The 25,840-nt window shown below is 52.8% G+C and overlaps 2 long non-coding RNA genes and 1 pseudogene across 2 annotated transcripts in view; 2 read left to right on the top strand and 1 right to left on the bottom strand.

The window, feature by feature from the left end:
- Nucleotides 1-21,920, top strand: part of LOC140713018 (SH3 domain and tetratricopeptide repeat-containing protein 1-like) — a 40,207-nt pseudogene extending 18,287 nt beyond the window's left edge.
- LOC140712985 (uncharacterized) overlaps nucleotides 1-25,840 on the top strand; it is a 270,725-nt gene that overhangs the window by 218,555 nt on the left and 26,330 nt on the right. The gene's annotated exons all lie outside the window — the stretch shown is intronic.
- Nucleotides 1-25,840, bottom strand: part of LOC140712986 (uncharacterized) — a 269,029-nt gene that overhangs the window by 221,552 nt on the left and 21,637 nt on the right. The window lies entirely within an intron of this gene.

Raw genomic sequence — 25,840 nt, 5'->3', positions numbered from 1 at the left:
GGGCATATAAGTGCAAGTCACAGGGGATGCGGTTGCTTTGGCTTGGGCTCAGGAGCATGACATTGCCCTCTTGCCAACTTTCCCTACCTTTTGCCTCCTGTGCGGTTCTCTCACAAAGTGCATGGCCTCAGCCACAGCTTCTCTGTAGCTGCATCAGACTGTGGCGACAGGAGTGGTGGCTGCTGCAGGGCCTGCTGTCCCCACTGAGCCCAGTCGTTCTTGCCGCTGGAACCTGGTCACCATTTTGCACCGAAAGTATGTAATTCTACAGAATGAGAGCCCACATGCTCGGGATGGAGGTATCTTTATCACAGTGCTCTGCATATTTTAATCTTGGGTAGAAGGTATGGAAAAGTATGTGATACATGTGGTTTGATGTCAGAAGGACGTTGTGAACTTGACGTGGACTGAGGATGTTCAGGTGCAACAGGCACCCCAGCTTCATTAAATGAGACTTCTCCATCTCCCTGCCAGGCACGCACAGGTGTATGGCCCCATCTTATGTGTTATCCTTATCTAGAGTGCGCCTTGTCGTCATGCTTAAAGTTACATGATGATATTCTGCATCATAGAGTAGGTCTCAAACCGCATTCAACACAGAAATGTACTCTTGCTATTGTACATAGAAAATGCTTTCATAGACCAAGTGGGAGAGCAGTCCTAAAATCTGGGCTGGAATCACAGAAGGAAGGCTTTGGGAAACAACAGATTCCCTAGTCCAAAGCTGGTTTTTGGTGAACCTAGAAACAGGACCAAGAGAAGTGAATTTGCCTAAGGCCCTGACAGCGTCTCACGGTAGCATTTGAACCTAGCAGTTTCTTGACCTATTTCTTTAAATGATTAGTCATGCTTCCTCTGATTCCTATATAAAGGTATTCCTCATTCATTCTTTTGTTTCAGTGAGTTATTGCGGTGCTACCACATAACAGTATTTGAGTCAAAATGTGGCAGTTTTTATCCCGTTCCAAGGTTTTTAGTTGTACAGTTTGTCAAAGTTGTGCTAACAGTTTCTTGTTGGTTGCAAGGTGTCCTTTCAGAAGCCAACTGTGTGGTGTATTTACATTGATTGTTGGAGGTAGTTTGGTTAGAACCTACTTCGAGTGGCTGGCGTGGGCCTGGGGGACAATGACAGCTGCCTGCTTCATGGGCAGAAGTGAAGTGATTCCTTCCTGGGAAGTATCATCCTCCTGGCCACACTATCCAGCCCATTTCGTTTGTGTTGGTTTCCTCGCATCTGCATGTTTCTGGCTTCATGTGAGTCTCATTTGTTTTAGCATATGACTTCAGGCTGTGGGGAAGAATGGCCATTTTAGCACAGAGATGCACACCAAGGAAGAACTGGCTAAATGTAAGTGAAGACATTCTCAGGGGGGGATTCTTTTCTTTTATTCTGTAACAGGCAGTCTGGGAAGCATTCTGGACATGTGGCCTGCGCTGTCACAGTTCCTCCCTGCAGGATTGCAGATGTTTGGAGATTGTAGTGATAACTGTTATCATTGAGAATGTCATTCTCACAGGCTCTAATAAGTCAGGATTTATTCAGTGTTCATTTGTTAAAGACAACTGTATTTCTAGCCAAATCCATGGGAGACGTTTCTCCTGGCAGTGTTGCTGGGGGTATTCCCATGGCTTAGTCTTGGGGAAGCACACGCCTTTGAATACTGCTGAAGCTGTGAGTACCCAAAGCGCCCCGGAGTACTTTTGCCATATGGGGTGTTAGTCACTGATACACGTCTCAGTCAGACCTGATGGATTCTTGACCCCTTCCTTTCTTAGTTTTTTATTTTTTATTTCTTATTTTTGTTTCTTAAGAGCACAACCCCTCAGGTGGCCACCATGAATCTCTGGTGTTTTCAGTTGACTGCAGCCTATTTGCCATCTCTGGTTCAAACATACTCGAAGCCTGATGATGTTTGCCTCTGTTGTTCTGCTGTGTGACCTCCGCGCCCGCAGGGTTCAAGACTGTCAGAGCTGGGAGCCACCTTCACAACTACCAGGGTTTCCGGAACCTCCTTTATCTAGCCCTGGGGATGGAAGAGATGTCATCAGAGGTGAAGGCTTATTAGGTTTACATGTCATTGATAACGAATGAGGTTTTCTTTTATGTAAGGGGAGCTTCTTATGACGTGCTTTAGTAGGGTAAAGAAGCTTTTGAGGTTTGCTTTCTCTGGAAAGATAATTTGTGATCCTGCTGTTGCTTTCAACGAAAATATAATTTGCAAACCAGTGCATGTTGTATGACTGAGCACAGGCTGACAAATGGTCTTAACCCGTCCTTCACTCCGCCACTGTTTCTTGAATGGCATATGTGCGCCAGCTGCAGTAGGAACTTGCTAGGCTCCAGGACTAACCCTTATGAAATAGGGGTCCTGGAGGAAGCAAATGCATATAACGATAAACGTTTGAGGGGATATCAGAGGGGGTGTCTATAGGTGCAAAGCTTGATTCATTCATTGTCCCATCTAGGAGGTTTTGTGTCTTAGCAGCGTGTTCCATAGCAACACATCCCTCTATCAAAATATTCATCATATTATTTTGAAATTCTCTGCTTAGGTGTGTGTTTTTCCGACCAACTTTAGAACTGATTAAGGACAGGCTATGGGGTATGTATTATATATATATCTACACACACACATATATTTATATATATACACATTACCATTGTAAATATACAATATATATTTATATATACACACATTACCATTGTACATATATAATATATATTTATATATACACACAAATATATATTTCTCCCTCTCTATACGTACAACCCACACATATATATACACATACACATATATATATGAAATACACACACACACGCACACTTTTACTGCCAAGCACAGAAAGTCAAAACTCGGCAAGGGTTCTTTTAGTGTTCATGAAAAAATAGATGTGTTAGTTGAGAGCATCCTTAAGTTGCCAGGGGAAAGACAGGAAGGATTCACAAAGGGAGATAGTGTTTTTTTTTTTTTTTCTTTGTTTAACTCTTGAATTCGAAATAATCCAGACTTACGGAAAAGTTGCAAAAATAGTACAGAGAATTCCCATATCCTCTTCCCTCAGGTTCCCCAAACATTTCACCCCATTTGTACTTTCTCTCTCTGTGGATATAATTTTTTCTTTTCTGAAATGTTTGAGAGAGGAAGGTAGAATGCAGGGCAGGGTGAAAGGCGGAAGGAGAGAGGTGGGTTGGGAGGCTTTTTTTTTTTAACCTCCTGAGATGGAGTTTCGCTCTTGTCACCCAAGCTGGAGTGCAATGGCACGATCTCGGCTCACTGTAACCTCTATCTTCTGAGTTCAAATGATTCTCCTGCTTCAGTCTCCTGGATAGCTGGGATTACAGGCGCCCACCACCATGCTTGGCTAATTTTTTTGTATTTTTAGTAGAGGGGTTTCACCATGTTGGTCAGGCTGGTCTTGAGCTCCTGACCTCTGATGATCCACCTGCCTTGGCCTACCAAAGTGCTGGGATTACAGGCGTGAGCCACTGTGCCTGGCGATTGGAGGCTTTTGCAGTAACCCAGAGCGCTATGATGAGGGCTGGACCTGGTTGGAAATGATGAGGAAGGTGGGAAGTGTTTAGGTCTGGCATATATTTTGAAAGGAGAGTTTAAATGGGTTGGATGACAAGAGAGAGAAAAAGAAGTTTTAAGGATGATGTCAAGGATTTTGGCCTGAGTAACCGGAAGACTAGAGATGCTGTTATTGGAATCGGGAAGACTATGGGAGGAGTGGGTTATACCAGGGGGAATCAAAAGTGTGTTTTTGGCATGCTAAATTTGAGGTCCAAAAAGGGATGTCGAGAAGTGTTGGCTGGGCACGGTGGCTCACGCCTGTAATTCCAGCACTTTGGGAAGCTGAGGTGGGCAGATCACCTGAGATCAAGAGTTCTAGACCAGCCTGATAATTACTAAAATCGATCATTGATGTTTACTAATGAATCAAATTATTGCTCCTAATACGGTAGAGGGTGTACACCTACCTGTGATGTTGTTCCTAATATCCAGGGACAGAGAGCATGATTTTAGTTTTAATATCGCAGTAGATGTACACTCACCCTGTGACACTGATCCTAATATCCAGAGTGATAGAGTATGACATGACTCCCAACATAGCAATGAATGGACAGCCACCCGGTGATATTGCTCCTAATATTCACAGAAGAAGCATATGATATTACTCCCAATATCCCAGGGAAGGTACAACTCTTCTGTGATATGGTTCCTAGTATCTGGAGGGGGAGAGGATGATAATAATTCCAGTATCACAAGCTGTGTTCACCCACCCTGTGATATTGTTATTAATATCCTGGAAGGGAGAGGAAGATATGACTCCCCGTAGAACAAGAGGTGTACACCCAGCCTGGGATATTGTTCCTAATATCCATGGAGAGGAGAGGCTGATATTACTCCCAATATGGCAGGGAGTGTACATCCACCCTGTGATATTCTTCTTAATATTCCAAGGCTGAGAGGTTGATATTACTCCCAGTATCGCAGACACTGTACACCCCCGTGTGATACTCTTCCTGATATCCGGAAGGGGAGAAGATGGTTTTAATCCCCATATCGCAGGAGATGAACACCCACTCTGTGATATCTTTCGTAGTATGCAGGGGGAGAGGGGATAATATTATTCCAATATTGCAGAAGATGTACACGCCCCCTCCCATTATATTGTCCTTAATATTCCAAGGCACAGAAGACGATGTTACTCCCAATATCGCAGAAAGTGTACAACCCCCAGTGATGTTGTTCCCATGATCCAGGAGGGAAGAGGATGATATGACTTTCAACCCTTGTATCCTGCAGTGCTCTCACCCTGCAACACCGACACCAGCTCAACCTGACATGGCACCAGAGGTGCTGGCTGGGGGTGTTCATTGCTTCTCTTTTCTCCCTTTCCAGACTCAATAGAGGAAGCTGAGACTGAGCAGCTGCAGGAACAAGGTGGGTTTTGCCCGTGGCTTAGGCTTCCTCTGGTTATGAGCTGGGCCTTGGAGTAACACCGGGGGAGGGGACAGAGCTGGGTCCGGTGGGCATTGGATGCGGCTGTCACTCCTCTGTGGTGTGGGCTGGGGGTTTGGGGGACGTCGCCTGAGGTGGGCCTGAACCTCCCGTCTACTCTGACACTGGAGGCCGTGGGGTCCCACACTTCTTCCAATGAACATGTTGACCCCCGCCTGGTCCCCGACCGAGGCGGGGCATCCTTTCCACTGCTGGGGCCCACATGTAGCTGTGGGTTCCTTTTTCATGACCTGGAGAAGCTGCAGTTCACCCTGTGCTCTGCCTCAGAGATGGGAGGCCACACTGCCCTCAGTGGGTAGCAGAATTCAGAGCCTTAGGTGGCAGGGGCCTCAACTGAGGTCCCTGAAGGGTCTGCTCCTTCCTGAGGGGAGCCAGTGGGGAAGGGAAGGCTGTTGTAGGTTTGCCTCGAGGAGGCGGTGGTTGAACCCTCTGCCAAAGTCCCTGGAGCAAAGGCACGTGGCTCTCCAGCTGCCCCAGAGGTCAGAGTAGTGGCTGGGAGGGGCTGTGTGCCTCTGCCGGTTGGGGGAGATTTCTTAGCTCATCTAGTGTAGTCAAGTCAGACATTTTTCTCTAAATCATATTTATTTATTTTTTTAATTTCAAGATTTTACAGATGAATAAGGAGACAGTTTGTATTGAAAATATTTTTTGCATGTGAGCTTGAAACAGAGAGTCTGTTTAAATCTAGTTTTTTTCCTTCCCAGTAATGCCTCCTTTCATCCCAGATTTTCCAACAGGAAATGCGCTTGTTTGCTCACCTCTGGGAGGGGGCTTTGGCTAGGAACCCACCAAAGCCAGCAGGCATCAGTGGGCTGCTGGAGCAGGCTGGCCTTTGTTAACCCTTTAGGAACTGTGGGCTTCAGGTTTTCAGACCATCCAAGGTGAAGGTGGCCACAGGGACCTGGAAGATTTCCCATCCTTCCTGCAGGGATGATCCGTTTCCCTGCACGGAGCTGGGTACATGGGTACAACACCCCTGTCCTGTGCCGTCGGTGGCTTTATGAATTTTGCATAGCAGCTTTTGAGCTGATCAATAGCTCTGATTGGCTGTTGAGGATTTCATGGATTCCTGTACCTCACCGGGGGGCCCAATACACTGACAAAAGTTACATTTGTGTGTGTGTGTGTGTGTGACTTGCAGGAATACCTCCACCTTGCCTGGGCCTGGAGCCACAGGAGACCCTGCCAAAGGTGAAGAATGTTCTGGAACAATGCAAGACCTGTCCAGGCTGCCCCCAGGAGGCAGCGTCCTGGGGTCTCTGTTCAGCATCCAGCAACGTGAGCTTGCAGGACCCTGAGGAGCCCTCCTTCTTCTTGGAAGCTGAGGACCACTGGGAGGACCCAGAGGCCCTGAGCTCACTGCTGCTGTTCCTGAACGCCCCCAGGTACAAGGCCAGCTTCTGTGGCCTGTACGATGTGGCACTGCCATGGCTGAGCGGCATGTTCTGCAGCTTTAGCGACGAGGAGGAGCTGACTGGGTGCCTGGCATAGGCCTGAGGCGTGGCCAAGAAAGCTGGCCTCCTCATGACCCTGGCCAGGCTCTGCTTCCTTCTGGGGCGGCTGTGCAGCAGGAGGCTCAAGCTGTCCCAGGCCCGGGTGTACTTTGAGGAAGCACTTGGGGCCCTGGAGGGCAGCTTTGGGGACCTGTTCCTGGTGGTGGCTGTGTACACCAACCTGGCCAGCATTTACCGGAAGCAGAACGGGAGAAGTTTACACAGGTGGTTCCCAAAGCCATGGCCCTGCTCCTGGGGACGCCTGGCCACATCTGCAGCATGGAGGTGGAGGGAGAGCTCCTGTAGCTGGTGCTGCAGCAGGTGGTGGGTGGCCAGAGCCTGCAGGCTGAGGCCCGGGCCTGCTTCCTGCTGGCCAGGCACCATGTGCACCTCAAGCAGCCCGAGGTGGTCCTGCCCTTCCTGGAGCGGCTGCTGCTTTTGCACAGGAACTCGGGAGCCCCAGAGGCTGCGTGGCTCTCAGACTGCTCCCTACTCCTGGCTGACATCTACTCCTGGCTCCTACTCCTGGCTGCAAGTGTCTGCCCCACCTGGTGTTGAGCTGTGTCAAAGTGGCCTCATTGAGGACACAGGACTCGCTGGCCGGCTTGCTGAGAAGCGTGAACCTGGTGCTCCAGAACGCCCTCCAGCCCCACAGCCTCCACATCCAGACTTCCCACTACCACAGGCGAGCACTGGCCTCCCTAACTCCGGGCACAGGCCAGGCGCTGCGCGGCCTTCTCCAAGCCAGCCTGGCCCAACTGTACAGCCACCGTGGCTACCACGGCCCAGCCATCAGCTTCATGACACAGGCGGTGGAAGCCAGTGCTGTTGCCAGAGTTCGTGCCATCCTGGACTGCCTGGTGGCGCTGGCCTGGCTGCACGTGCTTCATGGACAAAGTCCGGTGGCTGGGCCTTGTGGAGGGTGAGTGTCCCAGTTCCTCCTGTGTGCCTTCTGGGGACACTCGAGTCAGGGCACATCTGGGATTTGTGATTCGGAAACAAGTGGTGGTTTTTCCACCATCGAAAGTGCTGAGTCATGGCCAGCAGCAGATGTTGGCAAGCGCCCTGGAGACAGGCGGTTCCCATGCAGGGCCAGGCCCTCTGTGCCCTACTGGGGCAGGCAGCTCTTCCTGGTCTGCCCAGGGACTATCCTGCCTTGAGCACTGAAAGTTCTGCATGCTGGGGATTCCTAGACATAACCCTGGGATCAAGGTAGGCTCTGCTGAGCTGAGACTTGGGGCCCCTCCATGAGCCAGGCCCTGAACACCAGTTCTTGTGCCCGTGTTATCTGCTTGGTATGTTGGCAGCCAGCGCACCTGTCATCTCACTGCACAGAGGACACAGGGGCGGGTGATTGCCCAAAGCCGCGGAGCAGTTCATGCAAAAGCAGCTCCTGCAGAGTGTGCCAGGCCCCACCCACAAATGGGGCTTGTGGGGTCCATGGGTGGCAGAGACTGAGCCTAGGAATGTGAGCTTCAGGCCACAGAAGCTACAAAAGGGTGAGTGGCGTGATGGCAGGGCAGCACTTGGCCCTGGGTTAGGGAAGCCTCTTTAGTCTAGGACCAGAGGGTTGAGAGGATTTAGTCAAGTAATAGGTGGTGGATGAGGGCCTGGTGGTGGGGGAAGGGCTGATGGTGTAGCCTGTGTGAAGGCCCAGGTGTGAGCGAGTGAGCGGGGATGAGTGGGGTGTGAGTGGGGATGAGTGAGCTGGGGGGTGAGCGGAGGTGTGAGTGGGGGTGAGTGAACGGGAGTGTGAGCGGGGGTGAGTGAGTGGGGGTGAGCGGGAGTGTGAGCGGGGATGAGTGGGGTGTGAGCGGGGATGAGTGAGTGGGGGTGAGTGAGTGGGAGTGGGAGCGAGGATGAGTAGGGTGTGAGCGGGGGTGAGTGAGCAGGGCTTATGCAGGGAGGTGCAGTGTTGGGAGTGGGTGGGTTTGGCTGTTGGATGGTGAGAAGCTCTTCTGCAGAGCGAAGCAGGGCCTGGGGCCTCAGGCTGTGGCTTGGCCTTTTCCCCAAGAGCACTGGGGAGCCATGGAGTGCTATCGAACAATCACTAAAGACTGAGCAGTGAACGGACAGTAGGTGGGCAGGGTGTCCGAAATCTAGGCCGCAGAGAATAGATGAGGAAGTTGAGTCCAGGGAAATGGCTGCGACAAGGGAAACTGTTGAGTCCCCTCTGCCTTGCAGCGCTTTTTCATGACATAGTGAGACCACTCAGAGGTGCCTCCTGTGACCTGGACCAGAGCCCCAGGGGCTGTGACCAAACCTGCCCATTTCCCAGCACAGACCTGGCACCCACTCCTGGCCCTAGGAGGGATAAGATTTTGGAAAGGACCGTGTGAAGGGGCCCCGGTCCCACACATCTGCCCAAGGACGGTTGGGGGGTTCAGACCCAGGCTTCTTCCCCAGAGACATTCTCTGACTGGAAGGAGACCCTCCAGGGACCCAGCGCCCCAGCCCCCACTGCAGCCTCCGGTGGCTCCTGGCACAATAGACTGTGGCACCTCCTCCTACGAGGGCCTCCCTGGGTGCTGGGGGATTCAGACTTGGAAATGCAGGCCAGGGAACGGGGATCATGCTTCCCTGTCTCCCCACCCTGCGCTGAACGGTCGAGGAGACCGAGGGCGGGGCTGGTACCCTACATGCTTCCTTGGGGTCATTTTTGAGTCACTTTCGGTAGTTTGTGTCCTTCTAGGAGTTTGGCTGTTGTGTCTGGATGGTCTGGTTTGTTGGTGTACAATTGTTCGTAGTGTTTTCATGGAATCCTTTTATTTCTGTCAGGTCGGCAATAATGTTTCCTCTTTCATTTCTGATTTTAGAAACTTGGGTTTGTAATTTTTTATTTCTTCATTTTTATTAGAGATGGGGTCTCATCATGTTCCCCCAGGCTGGTCTTGAATGCTGGCCTCAGCGATCCTTCCCCCTCGGCCTCACAAAGTGCTGGGATGACAGGCATGAGCCATGGTGCTCAGTCTCTGATTTTAATCATTTGTATCCCATCTTTCTTTTCTTGGTCAGTTTGGTGAAACATTTGTCAATTTTGTTATTTTCAGTTTTTTTACTTCCCATTTCCACTCGCATGTTTATTATTTTCTTCCTTTTATTCATTTTGGGTTTAGTTCATTCTTTTTCTAGTTTCTCAAGGTGGAAGGTTAGGTTTTTGATTTGAGATTTTTCTTTTTTTCTTTGAATGTAGACATTTACAGTTATAAATTTTCCTTTTAGCACTGCCTTAGCTGCATCTTGGAATTTTTGATACGCTGTGCTATTTTTTTTTTTTTTTAAAGACAGAGTTTTGCTCTATTGCCCAGGCTGGGGTGCAGTGGTGCAATCTTGGCTCACTGCAACTTCTACCCAGGTTCGAGCCATTCTCATGCCTCAGCCTCCCATGTAGCCGGAATTACAGATGTGCACCACCCCACCCGGCTAATTTTTGTGTATATATATATATTTTTTATAGAGACAGGATTTCACCATGTTTTCCAGGTTGATCTCAAACTCCTGGACTCAAGCGATCCTCCCGCCTCGGCCTCCCACAGTGCTGGGATGAGAGGCGTGAGCCACTGCACTGGCCCGGGCTGTGCATTTGTTTGCATTCTTCCCAAATTAGTTGTCGGTTTCCCTGATGGTCTCTTTGACTCGCTGGTTGTTTAGGAGTGTGTAGTTTCCACATATTTTTGAATTTCCCACATTTTCTTCACTGTCGATTTCTAGTTTCATGCCAGTACAGCTGAAGAACACCTCTGCTTTGGTCTCAGTCCTTCTCCCTTCACTGAGGCTCATTTTGTGGCCTGGCACATGGTCTGTCATGGGGAATGTCCCATGGGTGTTCGAGAAGACTGTGTATGCAGCTGTTGTTGGGGGGCGTGTGTGACAGATGTTCATTCAGCATACCTGGTTTTCTGTGTTAATCTCTGGAATGTTTCTGACACTAGAAAATCAGAAGTTTTCCACCGTTCCCAGCGCCCTGGCTTTGGGAGAGGCCAGTGAGCCTGTGGCTTGGGAGCCTGGTTGCATGAGAGAAGCATGTGTGGGAACACCGGGGGCTGGCTTTGAACCCCATTCCCCCAACATGATGTGTGGCAGACATGATGCTTTGCTTTGCTCTCTCAGGGTTCCATCTGCAACAGGGGCTACTTGTGCCCCTGGCCTCATCAGCTCAGACTGAAGGTGGCCCTGGTCCTGGCCAGAGGGACTTTGTGAAGCAGAAATAGACGGCCTGATGCAGGGGCTGAACCTGGCCAGGACCTCGGCCCTGGGAGTTGTAAAGAAGGCCGGCCTGTACCATGAGCATCTGCACCAAGGTGTGCCCATGTCACGGTGTGCTCGACATCTGCCCTGGCACAGGTGCATGGCCTGTCTGCACTCAGGCTCCCCGCCTATGGGGCCCAGGCTCACAGAGGTGTGAAAGAGGGAAGCACGGTGCAGGGGCCTCCGAGCCCAGCCAGCGTCGCTTCAATGCTGGGAGGATGACGTCTTCCATTTTGTCTTCTGCCCAGGCCAGCTGTGGGCCATCCAGCGGCTGTGCTACCTCTACAGCATCGTCATGCCCAGCGAGGCCCAGTGTGTCATCTACCATGAGCTCCAGCTCTCCCTGGCCCACAAGGTGGCTGACGAGGTGCTGGAGGGGCAGCTCCTGGAGACCATCAGTCAGCTTTACCTGTCCCTGGGCACGGAGCGGTAAGGGCTGGCTTTGCAGTGGTGGAGGTGGAGGTGGGGACGGGCAGGGCAGGGGGGCGGCACAGGGAAGCTAGCCCAGTGCCCCAGCAACCCCTCTCCTTTTGATCATTTGGTTCCTTGGCATCAGATGCTTTGATCTGGTGGGTCTGGGGTCATTCCAGGGCTGCTGCTGGCCCGTGAGTCCCAGCTTGAGCCTCCCTTGTTGGGTCAAAAGTCATCTTAACCCCAGCAGAGGCAGTACGTGCACTCTGGGCTGCTCTTCCTACTATGGTGGCTTTTGTCATCTGACCTCTGCCTGCCCCGAGTCTTCATTCCTGACCTTCATCTGTCTCCTTAAATGTGACCACAGCAGCCACCTGTGGCTTCTCTCCCACAAAAGACAGAGCCAGTTGTGTCACGGGCTTCCCTGGGGCAGGGTTTCAAGGTCTCACGTCCCATATGTGGCCCACTCAGCTTCCCCCAAGCATCCTGACCTGGTGGGGTAACCATGGCCCTGGCCACCCCACCCACAGGGCCTGGTGACATTGCTGCAGTCACATCCCCTCTTGTGTTGGACTTACTGAGAGAACAGGGAAGGAGCCAGATTCCATGGGGACCTGGAAGACTGGCTCCAGTCTTGGCCTCAGGTTCGCAGAAGGAAAATGGGCCAGTGTGCTAGAGCCATGTATAGTTCCTGGACCAGTAGAGCAGCATCCATGTCACCTAGGAGCTTGTGGCAGGTGGGAGTTCTAGGGCCTGCCCCAGGCCTGTGGAGCCAGAAGCTCTGGGGGCAGGGCCAGCAAGCTCTAAGGACAGGCCTCCGGGTGACTGTGAGGCCTGCACACCTTGAGAACCATCGGCCTAGATAGCCTCTGAACACTAACGGCTCCTGGTGCGTCTGGAGGAGACACCGGCCATGTCTGGGGGGCAGGGGAGATGGATGAGCACACTCCTCCTGCCACAGGGCAGCATGATGCTCGATTCCCTCAGATGGATGTCCTTCATCGTTTCCATACCATGTGTGTTCACCCTGACCCTCCCAGCAGCCTGGGAAGGGCAGAACACTGCACACACTGGAGGGCCATTCCCAGTCCCCACATGCCAGATTCATCTGTCACCAGACCCACGGGAGGAGGCAGACTGGTTCCAGGAGGATGAGAGCCCTTGTTCTGACACCTGTGTCTGATTCCAGTGATTCCAGGGCCTACAAATCCGCTCTGGACTACACCAAACGAAGTCTGGAGATTTTCATTGACCTCCAAAGGAAAGAGAAGGAGGTGTATGCCTGGCTGCAAGCAGCGAAGATCTATTACATCCTGCGGCAGAGCGAGCCGGTGGACCTGTACATCCAGGTGAGTGGCAAGGGATGCAGGAGGACCCCTGTGCTGTTCACTCTCTGTCCATCCACCCATCCATTCATCTTCCCATCATCTATTTACTTGTTCATCCTTCCATCCATCCATCCTTTTATCATCCATCTATTCACCCGTCTATCCATCCATTCACCTGTCCATCCACCCATCCATTCATCCTTCCATCATCTATCTGTTTACCTGCTCATCCTTCTATCCATCAATCCATCCTCCATCCATCCATCCATTCTTCCATCATCTTCCCATATACCTGTGGGTCCTTTCATCCATCCATCCATCATGCATCCATCCATCCATCCATCCTTCCATCATCCTTTCACCTGTTCATCTTTCCACGCATCCATCCATCCATCATCCATCCATCCGTCCATCCATCCATCTATCATCCATCCATCTATCCATCATCCATCCACCCTTTTATCATCCATTCACTCACCTGTCCATCCATCCATTCACCTGTTTGTCCATGCATCCATCCTTCCATCTATCTTTCCATCATCCATCCAACTGTTCATCCTTCCATCCATCCATCTATCCATCCATCCATCCATCCATCATTCTTCTGTTCACCTCTTCGTCCATCCATTCACCTCTTCGTCCATCCATCCATCCTTCCATCCATCCAGACTTCCGTCCGTCCATCCTTCCATCCATCTTTCCATTATCCATCCAGCCATCTTCCATCCATCCATGATCCATCCATTCACCTGTCCATTCATCCATCCATTCAGTCATCATCCATCCTTTTATCATCCATCCTTTTATCATCCATCCATTCATTCACCTGTTCATCCATCCCTCCATCCATTCTTCCATCCTTCCATCATCCATTCACTTGTTCATTCTTCCATCCATCCATCGTCCATCCATCCATCATCCATCCATCCTTTCATCATTCATCCACTCGCCTACTCATCCTTCCATCCATCCATCCATCCATCCTTCTATCATCCATCCATTCATCTGATCATCCTTCCACTAATCCATCCATCATCCATCCATCCATCCATCCATTCGTCCATCTATCATTCATTCATTCATCATCCATTCATTCAGCCACCATCCATCCTTCCATTATCCATCCATTCACCTGTTCATCCTTCCATCCATCCATCCTTCATCCATCCATCCATTTCTCCATTCATCCATATATCCATCCATCCATCTATCATCCATCTATCCTTCCATCATCCATCCACTCATCTCCTGTTCATCCTTCCATCCATCCATTTATCCATTCATTCATCCATCCATGCTTCCATCATCCATCTTTCCATCATCCATCCATCCATCCATTCATCTGTTCATCCTTCCATCCATCCATCATCCAGCCATCATCCATCCATCTGTCCATTCATCCATCCATCCTTTTATCATTCATCTTTCATCCATTTATCATCCATCCATTCACCCATCTATCCATCCATTCACCTGTTCATCCATCCGTCCATTCATCCTTCCATCAACCATCCATTCACCTGTTCATCTTTCCATCCTTCCATCCATCCACCTGTTTATCCTTCCATCCATCCACCATTCATCCATCCACCATTCATCCATCCATCCATTTATCCATTCATCCATTTATCTATTCATCCATATATCCATCCGTCATCCATCCATCCTTCCATCAACCATCTACTCACCTCTTGTTCATCCTTCCATCTATCCATCATTCATCCATCTATCCATCCATCCTTCCATCATCCATCCATTCATCTGTTCATCCTTCCATCCATCCATCATCCATCCATCCATCCATCCACCATCCATCCATCCAGCATCCATCCATCCATTGTCCATCCATCTGTCAATTCATCCATCCGTCCATTCATCCATCCATCATTCATCCGTCCTTTTATCCATCCATTCAGCCATCTATCCATCCATTCACCTGTTGTTCCATCCATCTGTCCATTCATCCTTCCATCCTCCATCCATTCACCTGTTCATCGTTCCATCCATCCATCCATCCATCCACCCATCCATTCATCCATCCTTCCATCCATCCATCCTTTCATCATCCATCCTTTCTCCCATCCATCCATTCACCATTCGTCCATCCATCCATCCATCGTTCATCCATCCACCCACCAATCTACCTATTAATGTATCCCTCCATTCATCTATCTCTCCATTTGTTTATCCATACATTCGTCTATCCACCATCCATCCACATGTACATACATCATCTGCCCTCCACCTATTCATACATTATCTACCCACCCATACATACATACAGACATACATCATTCCATCCATCCATCCATCCATCCATCCATCCATCCATCCATCCATCCAGGCATTTATCTATCCACACACCCATCCATCCATCCATGTGTCTACGTCTCCTCATCCATTCATCCATCCATCCACTCATTCCTAAGCCACTGCTGAGTACCTGTTGTGTGCCTTTTCCCTCCCTCCAACTGGTTCCCTCACATCCTCCCCCGGTGGCCAGCATCTTCTCCCTGAGGGCAGAGGCGCGGCCCCTCACAGTGCACAGCACCTGCTGGTATACAGCACATGCTCAAATAATGTGACCACTCAGTTAACACACAGAAGAACTTGCTCTAAGCGACACGTGGCACATCTCCTTACAAAATGAATCTATCATAGTGGCTGTTTTCAGAGGCTTTCCCAAACACAGTGTGATCTGGAACAAATTGTGAAGCCCACGAGCCTGGTGAAGCTTTCATTATTGAGCACCTGCTGTATACCTCCTTGAGCTGAGGAGCGGGATGAAGAGCTCATGGCCAAGAGGGGACCAGGCCCACCCACAAACACTGCTGATGTGGCAGGGATGTGGCAACGCATAAAGGAGCCAGGGACTGGGCTTCCAGCAATCTGGGGGCCACGGAGACTGGTTTGAGTGCAGGGGGAGTGGGCTAGGGCTAGCCCTGGTGGTAGGATTCACAGGTATCAGACTCCTGGGCTACAGCTGCTCAGTCACCTCCCGGCACTCAGGTGCATCAGTTCATTGTCCTCATGCCAGTGGTGGGGGCAGCCCTCATGCACAGGGTCTGAAAAATGCTCAGGTGTACCTGTAGTGTGTGAGAGGAAGGAGGCTGGCAAAGGTGCACGTAGCCTCCTCGCTAGGTGTGGGCATTGAGGGAACTTCTGTCTCCTTTCAGGTGGCACAGAATGTGGACCTGTACACAGGCGACCCCAACCTGGGGCTGGAGCTGTTTGAGGCAGCTGGAGACATCTTCTTCAATGGGCCCCGGGAGCGGGAGGAAGGCATGTCCTTCTACCGGGTGAGCTGGCCTGTGGGCTGATGTGGGTGGGCCTCAGTGGGGCACCTGGAGGGCTGACGCACAGGTGTGGCAGGGTAGAGGTCTCCCACCTGGAGGCAGGGCCACCCATGTACATGATGAGTTTCCAAGTGGTCTCACCGGGAATGATATTGACCATGCCTCTGCCAGGGACAAACGCTCGGGGCCTGGACGTGACAATGGCTCTACCCTTGTACCTGATGACCTCAAGCAACTGTGAGCAGGAAGTCCTGTCCCCATCTTCCAGATGAGGAAACTGAGGCTCAGAGAGGCACAGGGACATGTCAAAGGACACACAGCATATCAGCGGGAGGCCCAGGTCTGCATGCACCCCGAAGTGGGACGGCTTCTCCCTTCCTCTGAGCTCACGGTGTGGCTCAGCCCTGGGCACAGATAAATGTGGTGTTTTTAGAGCAGAGAGGAGTGCTGGTTCCCCCCAGTCAGACCTCCGGTGCCCAGGTGGGAGAGGCTGGTCTGAGGCTATCGGGTGTAGCTGGATGGGTCTCAGGTGACTCTTCAGCCCCCTACTTGGGTGTCTGAACTGTGTTATCCCAGGGCACAGAGCTGTGTCGAGGTGCAGGAGTAGCTGGGGCGTGGGAAGCTCCAAGCACATGTTTGAGCTCTGAGGAGGGCGCTGGGCAAGGTGGGTGCTGTGGGAAACCTGACCCCACCTGCCTGTGTGGTAGGACCGGGCCCTGCCCCTGGCAGTGACTACGGACAACCGCAAGGTGGAGCTGCAGCTACAGCTGTGCCACAAGCTGGTGGCACTCCTGGCCACACTGGAAAAGCCCCAGGAGGGCATGGAGTTTGCCTACATGGCCCTAGCACTCAGCATCACTCTGGGTGAGTCCCCTGAGCCCCCGCCCTGCCAGGACCCACACTTTGCCAGGGCCCAGCCTCCAGGTCTGCAGGGCAGGAGCTGAAACAGCTGCTGGATTTTTCTGGGCTCCTGTCCAGGCAGGCAGATCTGCCCAAGTGGCTTCCCCGTCCGGCTGTGGGGCACAGCCCGAGGTCTCTCACGCAGTGCAGAGCTCCCTGCCTGACTGAGCTCTGCTTCCTCTGCCTGTTCCCGCTGCTGACCACAAAGGCCGCCCAGTGTGCCCTCTGCCTTCCAGACATGCCAGGCATCTCGTTGGTCCCTGTATGTGTCAGGCTGAGTGGCACATTCCCTTTCTCTTGTGCCCTTCCCACCCTTATCAACCACACGGCTCTCTGGCTGATAAAATCCCAGTTCCCCTTCCAGCAGTCTGCCCCTTAAGGCCGGGCATCCCCTGGTGCTGTGCCAGGGTCGTCTGTCCCTCTCCAGAGACAGGGAACCCTAGCAGGCCACATGCCCCAGCGCCTTGTGCCCCGTGGCCCAGTACACAGTAGGTGTGCAGCTGACTCCCCAAGGTAGGGGGCTCTGATCGTGACACACCCAGCAAGAGTCAGATGTCACGTCTGTGGGTTGCCTGGAGCTGGGATGCCCGGGAGCACCTGAACTGCATGGCATTTGGGCTCCCCTGGTTAAAAGCAGTGAGCAAAGGCAGGTGGCTATGTGTAGACACAGAGCTGGGCCATCCAAGTCCGACTTTGCCAAAGCCTCACAGTAGACAGGGGCAGGCCTTATTAGTTCTGCTTTGCAGATGGGAAAGTGAATCTGGGAACCTGGAAGGGACTGGCCATAGCTGCCCAGGTGACCACAGGTGCCTAGAGGCAAGCCAGGTGTGCTGCCCGGGGTCTGCATACCTGCTCCTGAGGGGCATGTTCCCTCCCTGCCCCAGGGAGCCACGTCCTCACACCTGTCCCTTTGGCCTGCACCCCAGGGGACCGGCTGAACGAGCACGTGGCATACCACCGGCCGGCCGCCCTGCACCATTGGCTGGGCCAAGGCAAGCTGGCAGAGCACTTCTACCTCAACGCCCTGTAGCTCTGCAACTCGCCACTGGAGTTCGACGAGGAGACCCTGTACTACGTGAAGGTGTACCTGGTGCTCGGTGGCATCATCTTCTATGACCTGAAGGTGGGTGGGGAGGGGCAGGGCTTGGGGTGTCCCCGGCCCCCTCGGAATGAGATCTCCACCCAGACCCCAGAGGCCTGGGTTCCAGCCTTCCTTAGGAATGGCCCAGTGGCCTCCCTGGAACTCTGCACATGGCTGGAGGAGCCGGCAAGGTTAGGAGACACAACCCAGTTCCCAAGATGGCCAGGCCCCACCCTCAGGAACTCAGTCTCAGCCAGGGAGGCTGACACATGAGTGGGCAATGGTGGCCTCTGGGTAAAGAAGGGGGATTGTAGTCAGGGGGGCCCTCCTGGAGGAGGTGACACCAAAGCTGAGTCTTGACAGTCAAGTGTCAAGTTGCATTTAACAAAGAAAACAGGGTTGGGAGAAGGACATTTCAGAGGACAGCAGCATCCTCACATTGAATCCACGTTGCAAGATCCAACCCAAATCCTGGCACCTCCTCTAGGAAGCCTGCCCAGGGTGCCAGCCTGCACTGAGCAACTCCTTCCTGGAGTCCCGAGACACCTTGAATCTTCACACCACCCAGGAAGGGTGGGGTGGGACCAGTATCTTACCATTGGGTTCACAGACAGGGAAACCCCAGCTCAGGGCAGGTGCAGTGGGGCGGGGCCCCAGCCAACCAGGCTGAGGCCTTGCTGGGTCGGGTGTGTCTCGAGGGCAGGTGCTGTGCTCCCTCTGCCCCAGCCCTGCAGGGGTGGAGAGCTGGGACTGGCAGACTCAGACCTGGGGTGTGTCCACCCCTCTGCCCAGCAGGCACCGCCCCTCCTCAGCATTACACTGGCACCGTGTCAGTGCTCCTTATGGGCTGAGGGGCCAGGGCACTCCAGTCCAGGGGCCAAGATCTTGGGGGCCTTCGGACAACATGAGGAGCTGGGGCACCCCTAAGACCCTGCCCCGTATCCCCCACAACAGGCCTGGGGCTGCCCGGGAGGCCTCAGCCCAGTGCTGGCGACACCTGATTGTCAGAAGTGGTCCCTGTGGCCTCCCAAGTCCCAGCCAGACATGGAGGTGCCAGGTGTCAAGCCCAGAGGGACGCTGGTCACCAATCAGGGGCTCGCCTGGGACCCAGGGGGACGGACCTCCCAGAAGAGGCCTTTATCTCTCTTGGTGAAGCCTGCCGCCCGCTGCACCTGTCCAGGAGAAAGGAAAGGGCCAAGTAGTACCTGAGAGGACAAGTCCACGGTTGGGGTCGAGGGGCAGAGGCCTCCTTCACCTTCTTCCCATGCACAGTCCTCCTTCCCATGCACAGCCCTCCTTCACCTCCTTCCCATGCACAGTCCTCCTTCACCTCCTTCCCATGCACAGCCCTCCTTTACCTCCTTCCCATGCACAGTCCTCCTTCACCTCCTTCCCATGCACAGTCCTCCTTCCCATGCACAGTCCTCCTTCCCATGCACAGTCCTCCTTCCCATGCACAGTTCCCCTTCCCATGCACAGTCCCCCTTCCCATGCACAGCCCTCCTTCCCATACACAGTCCTCCTTCCCATGCACAGTCCTCCTTCACTTCCTTCCCATGCACAGTCCTCCTTCCCATGCACAGTCCTCCTTCACCTCCTTCCCATGCACAGTCCCCCTTCCCATGCACAGTCCTCCTTCCCATGCACAGTCCCCCTTCCCATGCACAGTCCTCCTTTCCATGCACAGCCCTCCTTCATCTCCTTCCCATGCACAGCCCTCCTTCATCTCCTTACCATGCACAGCCCTGTGGGCCTCATCGTCACTATGTTGTCAGCACAGGCCAGTTTCCCACAGGGAGGCCCCCTTGGAATTCCCCAAGGGCGGCTGTCTTTCCAAGGCTACACCCTCCTCCTTGTATAGGAGGCTCTGGACCCAGGGCCCAGAGGAGTCGGAGAAAAAGCCGGGCTGGATGGAGCCTGGAAGGCTGGCAGAGAAGCAGGGGTAAATGGACATCTTTGCCAATTGCCTCTAAAATGGGGTCCCCTTTAGTCTACACGTGAGAGTGAGCCCTGGAATAGGGTGGATTAGGTGTGTCCTGGATCAGCCTACCTCTCACTACCTGCTGCACACACTACAGGCACATGGAAATGCACACGCAAATGCACACAGGCACAGACGCACACACAGGCATGCACACAGGGACATGCACACACAGGCACACAAACACGCACAGGCACACGCAAATACATATGCATTGGCTGGCTCCTTCTTGTTTAGTTGGGAAGCCCCCACCCCTTCAGGAGGCCTTTTCCTTCCACACCCCGGCTGAGTCTGGGGCCTCCTGGGCTTCCTTCTGCCACAGCCCGGGCCACCCTGTGTGGTCAGTGTTCACTCCCAGGTCCCTCAGACTGGGAGCAAGGACGTTAGGCTCAGCCACGCACCCAGCACAGAGTCCAGTGTTCGGCTGGGCCGGGGGCCATTGGATGAGCAGTGGCGGTGACTCGGGGCCTTCTCACGCCCCTGCTCCGTGTGTGGGGCGGGACAGTGAGGGAATGGACTGCTGCATCTTGGACTTTGTCGTTGGCCCTGGGAGCCATCTTGAGATGGTAAAGAGGGACAGGCCAGGCATGGGTCTTAGAGAGGTCCCTTGGGTGACCCCGATGTGGAGGAGGTGCCTGGGGAGAAGCCGGGTGGGGAATGGGAGGGTCAAGGAGGAAGTCTGGGAGGTGGCATCCCAACCCAGGGATGGTGAGTTTGAGCCAAAGATGCATTAAAAATGGGAGTGGATGTCTGGGGAGTCACACTCTGTCAATATTTCAGGGAACATTGCCAGAGAGGACAACTGAGAGATGGTTTTGTACCTGGCCTGGCCTTTGGAGGGCCTGGAAATTGTCAGCATGGACACGGGCGAGAGGGGAGCCTGGGTCACTCAACGCAGTGCCCCTGCTGTGGCTTGGAGCCACGGGTCCTGCATGGAACTGTCAGAGCATGCAGGATCTGCCCTGACCTCAGCCCATGGGGAAAGCAGCCACTGCCTGCAGAGAGGGTGGCACTGGGGCAGGAGGCTTGGGGTGAGTGGGGCATAGGGACAGTCAGGAAAGCTTCCAGGGGTGTCAGGGTCGTCCCCACCTCCTGCCGCTGAAACCACAGCAGTGTCACAGGCTTCGGGGCTCATGGGGTGACCCAGCATTGGCTGGACATGTGGAATGACCTGGACACAGGAACGGCCTCTGGGAAGACGGGCTCCAAGTCCCCCTTTTGCTGACCATGACCTGTCCCCTTCAGGACCCGTGTGACGCAGCCGGGTACTACCAGCTGGCACTGGCAGCCGCCGTGGACCTGGGCAACAAGAAGGCACAGCTGAAGATCTACACGCTGCCGGCCACCATCTCCCACAACTTCCTCCTGGACCGCGAACAGACGCTCTTCTTCTACCAGAAGGCCAGGACCTTCGCCATAGAGCTCAGCGTCCGCAGGGTCAACCTACCTCCTCTGCCATTCTGCGGGTGGGCCCGCTGGTTGGCCCCCAGTCACCCTCGCTGAGGACAGCATCCGAGGGAGTGGGATTTGTGCAAGGAGGTTGATCTCCTGCCTCTCCTGGTGTCTCCCGTGGCTCATTTTCTGGGTAATGGAGGCATGAAAGCAGGGTTCAAATAGCAATAAATGTGGGGTTTTTTTGCAATAACATACCGAAGTCCCCATGGCATCCTTCCCTGTGTGCTTGCTGGGCTGTGTCTAGGGGCCAGCTCCTTCCCTGGTGGCAGCCCTCTGATCTTGGGGATGAGAAGGACCCTGAGTCCAACAGACCTGGGCCAGGTCACCATGAGCCTCAGTTTTCTTGGCGGCCAGAGGGGAGATGGTGGTGGAACTCCCTGGGCAGCTCCCTGCTCAGAGCTCTTGCTGTAGGCCTCGTGCCGCCCTTGCCTTTAACCTTCAGACCACTGTGATCGGATGTGGGGGCTGCTAGTGTCTCTGTTAGCCATTGAAGAAATAGAGGCACAGAGAGGTTAGGAGTCTGGCCCACCGTCACACAGCAGGTAGGGGCAGAGACACAGAGCCCAGTACACTGACCACCACACCACCCTGCCAGCCTGCAGTCAGGAAGGTGTCCCCCATTAGGACCCAAGGTCAGCTCCTGGACTTCTCTTGTGGTGTCAGGAGAGCCACAGGCCAGTGAGGGTAGTCCCTGGGATCCCTCACTCAGTGTCCTCTGCTCCGAGACTTGGTTGGGCCGAGCCTGGCCGGTCCCACCTCTGGCCACTGGTCAGCCCTGCGAGAAGTGAGATGCAGGGATCTCCGCCTGTGTAGATGCTGCTACCCAGTATTGAAAGCCTTATCTGGGCTGCCCCCCAGCCGTCCCTACATGCCCCTCCCCTTCCAGCCCCCGGCCCTCATCCCAGTCCCAGGAATCCCAGGTTTTCCTTCTTGGAATCTCTTGGCCCCAGGGAACACAGCTCACACGGTCTCTTTGCCAGTTTACGGCAAGGAAACCGAGGTTCAGAGACGATGGGTGTCCCACGTGATTCTCACATACACTGCACTCTCCCAGGTCCCTTTTTTAAACACTTTAAATGAGGTGACTTTCACATCGCATGCAGTTAACTATTTCAACGCGGTTAATGTGGTGGCATTTCTGCATTCACAGTCCTGTGCAATCACTCACGCCATCTAGTTTCAAAATGTATTCATCTCCCCAGAAGAAACCTCCCATCCTCACTAAGTAGTTACCCCTCCTTGGTATCCCCCAAGCCCCTCGTTGAATGGAAGGGGAAACTGAGGCCCGGAGAGAGACTTGCCAGTGGGCGGAGCTCTGATAATAAGGAATCAGGCACCCATCTGCTGGTTCAGCCCTGGGTTGGTTTTCCACCCAGCAGAGGTGACAGAGCCAGGAGGTTCTGGGACCCCATGCTTGCAGCCAGAGCCCTGCCCCGAGCCTCCCCACCAGGGAGTAGCAGAGAGCTTTCCAGAACCGGCCGCGGGGCTGGTGGGAAGCAGCCGGTCAGAGCTGCTGACAAACCTCACGAAGACCCCAGATCGCTGTCTCTGTGGGTTGGGCTTGGGAATTGGAGAGGAGGCCGCATGATTGGAAACGTGAAGACAGCACGGCCTGGCTGGAGGAGCTGGAAGCGCCGTCACGTTGACTCAGGACACAGAACTCCTGCCCGCCGGGCCGGGCCTGCAGCCATTCTTCTTGGGGTGGGGTCTGCAGGTTCGGCTTGCTCTCGGCCCCCGACCTGCCTCAGAGTCCGGGGGGCTTTGGAACTCTGCCTCCCCATCTCCACCCACCCTGGCTGGTGCCATGAGGGGCCTGGATCCTGGGATCCTGTTCCTCTTGGGCAGCAGAGACTGGGGGACCAGAGGAGATGATGGGTCTTCAATCCCCACATTCAAACCCCAGCCCACCACTGACAGTCTGGGGGTTCGGGATGAGGGAGTTGCTGTCTCTGAGCCCCAGTTTTGTCACCACTAAAATGAGGCCGACATACTGGTGCAGAGTGCCAGTCCCCGGGCTAACAGAGGCCTGTTTCCTACTGAAAATACCTCTTACTCCTAGGAACAGCTCCAACACTAGGGAACACTCAACCCAAGCCAATTTGTCAGAGGCAGGTGAACCAGAGCGACTCCATCTTGAATGGGGGCTGGGTAAAGGGAGGCTGAGACCTGCTGGGCCGCATTTCCAGGAGGCTAGGCATTCTTAGTCACAGGATGAGATAGGAGGTCGGCACAAGATACAGGTCATAAAGACCTTGCTGATAAAGCAAGTTGCAGTAAAGAAACCAGGCAAAGCCCACCAAACACAAGATGGCCACGAGAGTGACCTCTGATTGTCCTCACGGCTCATTATATGCTAATTATAATGCATTAGCTGCTACAAGACACTCCCACCAGCGCCATGACAGTTTACAGATGCCATGGCAACATCTGGAGGTTACCCTACATGGTCTCAGAAGGGAGGGCAGAAACTCTCAGTTCTGGGAATTGCCCACCCCTTTCCTGGAACACTCATGAATAGTTCAACCCTTGTTTAGCGTATGATCAAGAAATAATCATGAAAATGGGCAACCAGCGGCCTTTCGGGACACTCTGCCTATGGAGAAGCCATTCTTTTCTTTTCTTTTCTTTTCTTTTCTTTTCTTTTCTTTTCTTTTCTTTTCTTTTCTTTTCTTTTCTTTCTTTCTTTTTTTTTTTTTTTTTTTTTTGACATGGAGTCTTGCTCTGTTGGCCGAACTAGAATGCAGGGGTGTGATCTTGGCTTACTAAAACCTCCACCTCCTGGGTTCAAGCGATTCTCCTGCCTCAGCTTTCTTAGTAGCTGGGATTACAGGCACCTGCCACCACGCCCAGTTAATTTTTTGTATTTTAGTGGCGACAGGGTTTTGCCATGTTGGAACAGGCTGGTCTCGAACTTCTCACCTCAGGTGATCCACCTGCCTCAGCATCCCAAAGTTATAGGATTCCAGGAGTGAGCCACTGCGCCCGGCCAGAGTAGGCATTCTTTTATTCCTTTTCTTTCCTAATAAACTTGCTATCACTTTATGGACTCTCCCCGAATTCTTTCTTCTGTGAGATCCAAAATACCTCTCTTGGGGTCTGGATCGGAACCACTTTCCAGTAACAAACTTGCTTAACCTCTCAGACCCTTTGTCTCTTCATCTGTAACCAAAGACAAAGCCTCCCCCGAGGTTCCAAAAGTGTGGAGAGAACGCACGGGAAACGAGGGGCACAGAGTTGGTGTGCAGAACCAATATCACAGACTGGGTGTCAAGCCACTGTCATACTGGAAGTAATATCATGCTCTCCCCCAAGTTATGAGGAACAATATCACAGGGGGTGTGTACCTTCTCCGGTAGTGGGAGTAGTATCATCATCTCTTCTTTTAGATGACAGGAACGATGTCACAGGGTGGGTGTACAACCCGTGTGTTTTTGGAAGCAATGTCATTCTCTCTTCTAGGTTTTATGATTCACATCACAGGCGTGGTGTACACCCCTTGTTACACTGGATGGAGTCTCATCCTCTTTCCTTCAGTAACTTTAGAACAATATCCCATGGGGGTTGTATGTCTCTTCAATATTGGTAATATTACCATCTTGTCGTTTCCAGGATATAAGAAACAATATCACAGGAGGGGTGTACACCCCTTGCAACGTTGGTATTAATATCACCTCTCCTCTGTGATTATTAAGGACAAAATCCCAGGGTGGCTGTACGGTTCCTACTTTATTGGGAGTAATAACATCCATTCACCCCCTGGATATCAGGAACTATAGCACAGAAGAGTTGTCCACCCCCTTCGAAATTGTCATCCATGTCATCTTCTTCCCGCCTGGATATTAGGAACGATACCCCAGGTTTGGGGGCGGTGTACACCCACTGCGATATCGAAAGTAAAATCAGCCTCTTTCCCTCTGGATATTAGGAACTATATCACAGGTGTGTGTGCACCTTCTGGGATATTGGGAGTACTATCAGCCTCCACCCCGCTGCATATCAGGAACAGCATACAGGGGGCAGGGTGGTTACACTGCCTGCGATATTAAGACCAATACTCTTCTCTTTCCCCTGTACATTAGGAACTACATCACAGGGGTCTGTACACCTTCAGCGACATTGGCATTCATGTTATCCTCTCCCCCATTGAATGTCAAAAACGACATCACAGAAGGGTGTACACCCCCTGCAATATGGCCAGTAACATCATCGTCTCTACCTTTGGATACTAGGAACAACATCACAGAGGGTGTGCACACTCCCCTGCAATATTGGGCATAATGTTATCCTCTCTTCCCCTGGATATTAGAAACGATATCCCTGGTGGAGGGAGGTGGAGTACATTAAGAACAACATCACTGGGTGGGTGTACTCCCCCTGCGATATTGGGGGTAGTATCATCCTCTCTTGCCTAGGATATTAAGAACAATATCACAGGAGGGGTGTACAGCCACAGTCCCTGCGTTATTGGGAGTAATAGCGTCTTCTCCCACTCTAGATATAAGGAACAATATCCCAGGGTTTGTGTACATCCCTCGCGATATTGGGCATATTGTCATCGTCACCCAACGTGGGTATTGGGTGTAATGTCTCAGGGGGGTGTACACTTTCTTCGATATT

The sequence above is a fragment of the Chlorocebus sabaeus genome, chromosome 12 (assembly GCF_047675955.1).
Source record: "Chlorocebus sabaeus isolate Y175 chromosome 12, mChlSab1.0.hap1, whole genome shotgun sequence".
Lineage (NCBI taxonomy): Eukaryota > Metazoa > Chordata > Mammalia > Primates > Cercopithecidae > Chlorocebus > Chlorocebus sabaeus.
The sequence above is the reverse complement of the archived record's forward strand: the minus strand, read 5'-3'. Positions and strand labels throughout refer to the sequence as shown.